General features: G+C 41.7%; 1 pseudogene; it reads left to right on the top strand.

Annotated features, from left to right (window-relative positions):
- Positions 1 to 394: 394 nt before the first annotated feature.
- On the top strand, positions 395 to 9,566 carry LOC104847098 (retinol dehydrogenase 16-like; annotated as a pseudogene).
- The last annotated feature ends 965 nt before the right edge of the window (positions 9,567 to 10,531 follow it).

A 10,531-nucleotide genomic window follows, 5' to 3' on the forward strand; every position in this document is an offset into this window, starting at 1 on the left:
TTATGTGCTGGACAGGAATTCCCTTGAATTACCCAGTGCTTCCTTAGACCATGTCTCTCTGTGACGTCACTATTTTGTCTTCCTTTAAGTATGGACTCAACAGAGAATGCATTGACAGAAAATCGTATAGATTCCAGCGTTATGCGCCAATTGGAGATGGGAAGTGCATCCTAGTAATCTTAATTCAAATTCCACCTTATCAAAAGAGGATATTGGGTCTTCGGGGAATTTTAAGCTTTTGAACAATATACCGGAATATTATATACCTTATAAATTATTGATTTATCCAATTGTTGTTTAATATTTACAGACTGAAAGACAAGATTAGCACTGGACTATAATATCTAGACTAGAGGGCTCCAGTGTGGACAGGACTGTGCACAGGGAAGGGGAGGAGAACCTGGGAAGTGGCTGGGAATAAGTGGGACTTGGGAAGTCAACAACATCTATCACAGTGATCAAAGACAGGCCAAAAAGCAATGGGATTGGGCTGAAATAAAAAGTAATGAAGAACAGATATAAACAGAAAAAGTACTCAGACTCCACCACAGAGATCCTAGAGGGTAGCACATAGTCCTGCAGACAACGGAGAGGCTAGAATTCTAGCCCAACAGTAGCCTTCAGGCTCGGTTCTGGCAAAGACATGTGGCTCTATTTGGTGGGCCTCATGGGCATGTACTACCTTCTGTGCTGGGAGAGGCAGTTGGTGAGCCACCTCTGAGATAGGTATGTCTTCATCAAGGACTATGGCTTGGTCTTCGGGAATCTGCTGTCCAGGCAGCTGGACCTGTGAGTCCTGAGGGTCCTGGCTGTGTGTAGGTCAGAGCAAGTGGCTGAACAGCTGAAGGGCCAGTCATCAGACAGGCTAGAGACGATGATCTGGGATGTCACCAAGACATCACTGCAGCCACCCAGGGGGTGAAAAAGCATGTGGGAGACAGAGGCACCACTCAGATTGCTGTTTGTGTGTTTGTTTCTTCTCTCTGTGTAAAGGGGAAACCCTTATTCTGCTACCTAAGAAGATTCCCAAGATGTTCTGATTATCACAGGGCTTGCAGTTTGGAGTTTCCAAGGTAGAAGCTCTGGAGTTTCCAAGCAGAACTTCTGCAGTGGTTGACACTGACCACCAGGGTTAGATGAGACTAGCCTATGTTGAGGGCAGATTTTCTGCAGGAGGGGTGAGGCCTGGAACTCAGCCTGGAGGGTTGGTCTGGGGCACTGGGGGCCTGAGCCAGGCTGCATCCTGTTCATGTCTCATCAAGTGCACATTTTCTTATTTGTGTTTCACACTTGATAAGGAGACTCTAAGGCATGGAGAGTGGTTGGAAATTTAGGTCAAATAACAAGTAAGGACCCTACAATTACCCTGTTCTTTTTGTGAAAAAGTAGATCATTAATTTCTTTTATCAGATTATGAATGTAAAACATGGACATTGTAGAAAAGAAAGAAGAGGACAAAGGAAGAATAACATTCTCTCTACTTTCAGCACTTTGAGTTAATTATTTTCTATATTACGTATGCTGCGATCGACATTTTAAATCCTGAGACTCCTGGCCAACATGGCACTATAGACAGAAGCACCAAGACGTCCCTCCACAGCAAAGACCTGAAAAACTAAGTAGAACAGAGACAAACATCAATCCTGGAACCGTAAACATCAAATGAAGAGGAAAGAACTCAGCCAAGCACCAAATGGAATAAGAAACTAACAAAGAACAGAGTGAGGAGAGATACATGTGGAGGTCCACTATCAGCTAACACAGCACGTATTTGCCATCTTGGACTCCTGCCAGAGATCGGCAGACAGGGAGTAAGGGGAAGCAGCTTCAGAGAGCTCCCAGCAGGTGATGGAACACCCAGCAATATACGTTTTCCCACCCCTCCATCCTTCTTTCTCCTGCTTGACCTACCCCGCTTCGTAGCTAGCTGTGGTCACTCAGCTGGCCAGGAAGTACAGGGTCCGTAACTCTTGGATTCGCCCTGCTCACATTGAAGACCGATGGACAGGGAGTACAAGAAAGCAGTTTCAAGTAGCTCACAGCAGGAGATGGAGCACCTGGTGGCCAGCGATATATGCTTTCCCACCCCTCATCCTTCTTCCCCTGCTGCTCAGCCTCCTCTGCTTCCTGCTGGCTACACTTTTTTGGTTGGGTGGCACTGGCTTCTAACCCCTTGCATCTTGGATTTGACCTGCCCACACTGGCTGGCTCCTGGAGTGCCATTTGTTTGTTGCTTTTTTCTGCTTCTTTTGGTTTCTTCCGTGCCTCTCACCACCTCCCCTTCATTTCTCTCAAACACCTGGTTCTGTGTGCCATCTTTGTTTCTTCTTGAAAGGCTGTGAAGTGCCACTTGACTGGGGAACTGTTTCCCTGGCCCGCATCAACACATTGGTGGGGTCCCTGGGGCATTTTTTTTTTTTTTTTGCTTTGGTTTGTTCGTTTGTTTTTCTTTTAGAGGCTTGGGAGCCCCTTCTAGCTGGGCTATACTGTGTGACTTGGGAGGCACTTCCCCGGTGTGCACAGCTGAGTCAGTGGAACCACCGAGGGCATTTTTTATTATTTTTTCTTTTTTGGCTCTCTTCATTTCTTGGTTTCTCATCTGTGTATACTTACCTTTTTTCCTGTCTCCTGAATACCTGGTGGTGTGTCACATCACTACCCCTTCTAGCCAGGCTGTACTGCGTGGTCTGGGACCTACTTTCCAGGTCTTTGCAGCTGCACTGGTGGGAATCCCTAGGGGCTTTATTTTTCTTCTAATTTTTATTTGTTTATTTTTCCCCTTTCCCTTTTTCTTTCTTCCTTCCCCCCGTTTTTGTTTTTTCTCCATTTCTCAGTTTCTCATCTCTTCACTCCAATGGCAAGCTCCGTTAACACTTTTTTTGTTTGTTTTTGGCTCCTGCTTCCCTCTCCTCTTTCCTATACCCATCTTAGCTTCGCATATCACAATCTCCTCCCTCCTTCCTGCCTACCAGCACTGTGTGCTGAACATCACACCCCTGAGCAACTCATGCATGGCCTACCGGAACGTGCGCAGCACTGATTCCTGGCCCACCCTGTTGGCCCTAGTACATGCCACAACCAACCCATCCCAGCACCCCCCTTCAGCTGGACCTGCCCTGCTTCACTATACCTGAGCAACTGGCCCTGCCTGTTGGACAAGGAGGTGAAAATATGGTGACCATAGACAAGTAAGCAACAAAGAACGCACAGACCACCTGCTCAGATGTAACCAAATAAAACAAAAAAGCAGGATGAAACAAGCAGATCTACAATCAATAAAGAAAATAACTACTGCATGTCCCAAAGACAGCAGACAATATCAAAACATATTAAAAAAAAAAAAGGATAGGATTGTTCCAGTAGGCATCCAAAAATCAAACAACAACAACAAAAAACTAGATGAGTTTCCAGTAAAGGCACTAGAACTTCCTGACAGAGAATTCAAATCTCTAATATTCAGAGCTATCCAAGGGATGAAGCAAAAAGAGACAAAAATGAGGAAACAATAGACAAACTCATGGGAAAGGCAGACAAATTCATGGAAAATACAGACAAAAAAATGGAAGAATTCAGGAAAATAATAAGGAACAAAATGCCAAAATAAATTCACAACTAGAAATCATACAAAAACAACAACTAGAAATCCAAAAGATAAACAACAAGATTTCAGAAATGGACAGTGTCATAGAAGGGGTGAGGAGCAGGTTTGAACTGATGGAAGACATGATCAGCAAAATTGAAGACAAACACTTGACTACAACTCTGAGGAAAATCAGAAAAAAGAACAAAGAAAAATGAAGAAATCTTGATAATTCTGTGGGATACAATCAAAAGGAAAAATCTTTGAGTGATTGGAGTTCCAGAACAGGGGGAGAAAATGGAAAATACATAGAGGATCATTGAAGAATTACTGACAGAAAACTTCCCGAATGTCATGAAAGATAAAAACCTGACCATCCAAGAAGCTCAAAGAACCCCATATAAGATAGACCCCCAAAAGAAAATCACCAAGGGATATCATAATCACACTTGCTAAAACCAAAGACAAAGAAAAAATCCTGAGAGCAGCTTGAGAAAAACTAAGAGTCACATACAGAGGAGAAACAATAAGACCGAACTCTGATTATTCAGCAGAAACGATGCAGGCAAGAAGGCGATGGGATAGCATGTGTAAAACCTTGAAAGAAAAAAATTGCCATCCAAGAATAACATATCCTGCAAAACTCTCATTCAAATAATCAAACCAAACCCACTGCTGTTGAGTCAATTCCAACTCATAGCGACCCTACAGGACAGAGTAGCTCATTCAAATATGATGGTGAAATTAGGACATTCCCAGATAAACAGAAATTAAGAGAATATGTAAAAACCAAACCAAACTTACAAGAACTATTAAGGGGACTCCTTTGATTTGAGAACAAATAACATCAGACCACAGCCCAAATCTAGGACACAAGATTGTACCACCCAGATACCAACCTAAGAAATGTACTCTCAAGGACTACCCAAAACCAAAAGAATTACAACAGGAAACCAGAGAGGTTAATCTGTAAATGACAACAATGTCAGAACAATTAAAGAGGGAATAAATGGTGTAGGTATAGAACTTTCTAAAGGAGAGGAAGGCAAGGAAATACCAAGTAGTAATAGACTGGTTCAAACCTAGGAAGATGTCATGGATTGAATTGTGTCCCCCCAACTTGGTTAGGCCATGATTTCTGGTATTGTGTGGTTGTCCTCCATTTTGTGATTGTAATTTTATGTTAAAGAGGATTAGGGTGGAATTGTAACACTACCTTTACCCAGGTCACATCCCTGATCCAAGGTAAAGAGAATTTCCCTGGGGTGTGGCCTGCACCACATTTTATCTGTCAAGATATAAAAAGGAAAGGGAAGCAAGCAGAGAGGGGGAACTCATACCACCGAGAAAGAAGCACTAGGAGCAGAGCACGTCCTTTAGACCTGGGGTTCCTGTGCAGACAAGCTCCTAGTCCAGGGGAAGATTGAAGAGAAAAACCTTCCTCCAAAGCCGACAGACAAAGAAAGCCTTCCCCTGGAGCTGATACCCTGAATTTGTACTTCTAGCCTACTAGACTGTAAGAAAGTAAATTTCTCTTTGTTAAAGCCATCCAGTTGTGGTATTTCTGCTATAGCAGCACTAGATGACTAAGACAGAATTTATGGGTAAATTTCAAGGTAACCACAAAGAAGGTTAACAAGCCTACTCATCAAAATAAAGAAGAAAAACATTAAAAAGTCTCAGTAAAAACAAAATCTATGAAAACAAAATAAATGAAAAAAAATCACAAACAAAAGAAAGCACAGGAGAGTAAAAGGAACAAAGAAAACATCAGCACTACAAAAAAAAAATTACTACAAAATGACAGCAATAAAGTCACACCTATGAATAACTACACTGAATGTAAATGGCCTAAATGCACCCATAAAGAGACAGAGAGTGACAGAATCAGGATCCATCAATATGGTGTCTACAGGAGACATGCCTTAGAAACAAAGACATAAATTTATTAAAAATCAAAGGATGGAAAAAATGTATCAAGCAAACAGCTACCAAAAAAGAGCAGGAGTGGCAATACTAATCTCAGATAAAATAGACTTTAAAACAAAATTCACCATAAAAGACAAAGAAAAGCACTACATAATGATTAAAGGGATGATCCATCATGAAGACATAACCATAATAAACATCTATACACCCAATGACAGGGCTCCAAAATACATAAAACAAACTCTAACAGCACTGAAAAGAGAAATTGACAGTTCCACAATAATAGTAGCCCAGTGGGGTTTTTTGGTTGGGTTCAACACACCACTCTTAGTAAAGGACAGAACATCTAGCAAGAAACTCAACAAAGATACAGAAGTGCTAAAGGCACAATCAGCCAACTTGACCTCATAGACATACATAGAACATGCCACCCAACAGTTGCAAAGTACACGTTCTTTTCCAATGCACATGGAATGTTCTCTAGAATAGACCACATCTTAGGCCACAGAGCAACCCTCAACAAAATCCAAAACATTGAGATAATACAAAGTGTCTTCTCTGACCACAATGCCACCAAGGTAGAAATCAACAATAGGAGGAACAGGAAAAAAAAAAAAAATTACATGGAAACTGAATAACACCCTGCTTAAAAACCACTGGGTAAAAATCAGAGGTGGAATCAAAAAATTCTTAGAATCAAATGAGAATGAAAACATATCATACCAAAACCTTTGAGTCATAGCAAAGGCAATCCTCAGAGGTCATTTTATAGCAATAGATATACACATCGAAAAAGAAGAAAGGGACAAAATCAAAACATTAACTACACAACTCGAACAAATAGAAAGAGAACAGCAAAAAAAAAAAAAACAAACCCACAGCCATCAGAAGAAAGGAAATAATAAAGATCAGAGCAGAAATAAATGAAACAAAGAATAAAAAAACAATAGAAAGAATCAACAAAACCAGAAGTTGTTTATTTGAAAGGATCAACAGAATTGACAAGCCACTGGCCAAACAGACAAAAAAAAAAAACAAAAAAACAGGAGAGGATGCAAATAACCCAAATAAGAAATGAAATGGGGGACATTACAACAGAGCCAACAGAAATAAAAAGGATCATAACAGAGTATTATGAAAAACTATACTCCAACAAACTGGAAAACCTAGAGGAAATGTACAAATTTCTAGAAACACACTACTTACTCAAACTAACACAAAATGATGTTGAAAATCTGAACAGACCCATAACAAGAGAAGAAACTGAAAAGGTAATAAAAAACCTCCTGACAAAAAAATGCCCTGGCCCAGATGGAGTCACTGGAGAATTCTACCAAACATTCAGAGGAGAGCTTACATCAGTGCTACTCAAACTATTTCAGAATACAGAAAAGGAAGCAATACTTCTGAATCCATTCTATGAAGCCAGCATAACCCTGACACCAAAACCGGTCAAAGACACCATAAAAAAAGAGAAAATTATAGACCAACATCTCTCATGAACACAGATGCAAAAATTCTCGACAAAATTATAGCCAATGGAATTCAGCATCATATTAAAAAAAATTCACCACGACCAAGTAGGATTCATACCAGGTATGCAAGGATGGCTCAACATTAGAAAATCAATCAATGTAATCCACCACATAAATAAAAAGAAAGAAAAGAATCACATGATCATCTTGATTGACACAAAAAAGGCATCTGACAAAGCCCAACAACCATCCCTGATAAAAACTCTCAATAAAATAGGTATAGAAGGGAAATTTCTCAACACACTAAAGAGTGTCTATGCAAAACCAATGGCCAACATCATCATTCTTGATGGAGAGAGACTGAAAACATTCCCCTTGAGAACAGGAACAAGACAAGGATGCCTTTTATCACCACTCCTATTTAACACTGTGCTGGAAGTCTGAGCTAGAGCAATAAGACAAAAAAAGAAATAAAGGGCAACCAAATTGGTAATGAAGAAGTTAAACTGTCCCTATTTGCAGATGACATAATACTATACCTAGAAAACCCAAAAGACTCCGTGAGACAACTACTGGAACTAGTAGGAAGATTCAGCAGTGTCACAGGATACAAGATAAACATACAAAAATCTGTTGGATTCTCATACACCAATAAAGAGAACGATGAAAAGGAAATCAGAAAAACAATACCACTTATAATAGCCCTTAAAAAAATAAAATACTAAACTACATCTAACCTGAAACCCATCTCAGTCTCTCTCAGGTCTTTGGAGCCTGGTGAATAACACTGGCATCTCTGAGCCCACAGCACTCAGTGAGGGGCTGACCAAACAGGACTTCATGAAAATACTGGACGCGAACCTCTTGGGGGTGACTGAGGTGACCCTGAACCTATTGCCCCCAGTGAGGAAGCGAGGGGCCATGTGGTCAACACCTGCAGCGTCATTGGGTTGGGTGTGCCTAGGTGGTGGAGGCTACTGCATCATCAAAGCACAGCTTAGAGGCCTTCTTGGACTCCCTCAGGTAGGGGACTGGAATTGAAACTCCTCCCATTTCTCCTGCTTCTGTACTTTTGAGGGAACTTTTCCCTGAGAGTCGACTCCATTCAGCAGATATTTACAGGGCACTTGTATGAGTGCCATTGAGTCCTAGGACAACAAGATTTGGGTCCTGACCTACAAACTTTCATAGCTGAAAGCAGGACAAGAAATCCCAAGATGTCGTCTCCTCTTGCAATGCTTGGGACCAAGATAGCCCTGGAAGCACTTGGTTGAGGGGAGGCTCCTGAGCTGGGATCTGGGCTAAGGATTGAAGGAGGAGTCGGCCTGGCAGCTGGGCAAAGAAGGGCTTCCAGAAAAGACTTCATGACTGAGGGCCTCAGATCAGCAGAGGCCCAGGCTGAGGATGAACATGCTGCCTGTACCGTGGGGCTTCCAAGGAGGAAGGCCTGGCCTTGGGCCTGGCCAAGTAGCTGGGTAGGTGGGCACAGGTGGTCTTAGGGAGGGCCTATGGGCCCAGAGAGAAACTGGCACTTCATGCTATTGACATTGGAAGCCCATGAAAGGGATTTAATTGGGGTAACTACTTGGTCAACTCAGCCTCTGGACATCCCTCTGGTTGCTGTGGTGAGAATGACTCTGAGTGTGGGGAGGTAAGTCTGAAGGCAGAGAGACACTTTTTAGAAGACAGGTGGAGGAGCTCAACTGAGAGACGACTAAGGAGTTTAGTAGGGCAGGAGAGGGCAGGGAGGGTATAGAGAGATATGCAGGACATAAAACCAGCAAGGTTTAGTGATGAATGAATGTGGGGGAAGTAGCAGAACATACCATTTCAATGGCGCCTTGCTGCAGATTAGGTAGAATAATTATTTGAACAATTATTCAAGTCCAATACAGAAGAAATAGCATCATCATTATTATCATTCCACTGGCTACTCTAGTTCAAGACTCCCTGGAAAGTTCCCCTTATCCTACCACAGTCCTAGGTTGTTGGTTGTTTGTTCTTTGCCTCCCAAGTCCTCTGAAGTCCTTTCCCCTGTATCTGTCTGCCTTGCAGAAGAGAGCTCTCCTCCTTTGGGGTAAAGGCGGCTGTGATCAAGCCTGGTTGTTTCAGGACTGCAATCATCAACACTGAGAGGCTTTCTCTGAGCATTATGGAGGTGTGGAACTAGGTCAGCCCAAAAGTCAAGGAGGCCTATGCTAAGGAGTTCCCTGCTCCCTGTGAGTGGACAGGGGACAGGACAGAGAGCTGCAAACTCCTGTCTGGGAGTCTTGGGCCAATCACTAGTTGCTCTGCCTGTCTCAGGGCTCATCCTCCAGGCTCTGCCTCCCGGACAGAGTGGGGACGTTTAGCCCCATTCCCACAGTCCCATGTGGCCAACTGGTAACCCACACAAAGGGTCCAGGATTATCAGACTTTTGACCACTTATCTGAGCCAGTAGCAACACTAGGACAGATATCACCCAGTGTGGTAACTCATAGTGTCACCCCTCTCATGGACCCCTTCTCGTACTAGACCATATAGAATCTTTAGTAATGTTTTTAGTAATTAATGTTTAATTACTACTTCATTCTTAAAAAAATTATTGATATAGGTTCACAAATACTACTTATCACAATACTGTAGCTAAAACACCAGACTATAAAAACACTTGCAGCAATGGAAACAACAGCACGTGCTTGTAGTACATACGGAAAAAAACCACGTGATTTGAAGCATCATGGTAGTTGGGTAATAATGACAACTCTGTCCAGAGTGCATTAAAAGGTTCAAAAAGTAAATTATTATAGAGTTTTAGCCTTGTAGGTATATCGATACATATAAACTGGGCTTACAAAAATGTTATTGTTGTTTTAACTAATTACAGGAATAATTTTTTAAAAATAGTAAATTTCTGCTAAAGCACTGCACAAAAATTTTATAGACAGTCATTTTGGTATTATCCACCCTGACGATGTCACCCCCCTAGTGATGCTGTTGGACTTATACATCGGAAATACTTTTTTTCAACAACTATATATGTGGACCTCACCAAATGGATCACATGGGAATCAAATCTACTACATCTGTGGAAAAGAGGGATGGAGAAGCTCAATATCATCAGTCAAGACAATGCCAGGGCTGACTGTGAAACAGACCATTAATTACTCATGTGCAAGTTTAAATCGAAGCTGAAGAAAATCAAAGCAAGTCCATGATAACCAAGGCTTTGAATAAATCCCACCTGAATTTAGCGACTATACTTGATGCACTGAACACTAATAACCAAAGACCAGAAGGGTTGTGGGAAGATGTCAAAGACATCACACATGAAGAAAGTGAGAGGTCATTAAAAAAGACAGGAAAGAAGGAAAACACCAAAATGGATGTCAGAAGAGACCTTGAAACTTCCTCTTAAACTCAGTGTGGCTAAAGTGAATTGAAGAAATAATGATGTAAAAGAACTGAGGATTTCAAAGGGCAGCTTGAGAAGACAAGGAAAAGCATTATAATAAAATGTGCAAAGACCTGGAGTTAGAAAACCAAAAGGGAAGAACATTCTTGGCA

This window comes from Loxodonta africana, chromosome 4 (genome assembly GCF_030014295.1).
Source record: "Loxodonta africana isolate mLoxAfr1 chromosome 4, mLoxAfr1.hap2, whole genome shotgun sequence".
Lineage (NCBI taxonomy): Eukaryota > Metazoa > Chordata > Mammalia > Proboscidea > Elephantidae > Loxodonta > Loxodonta africana.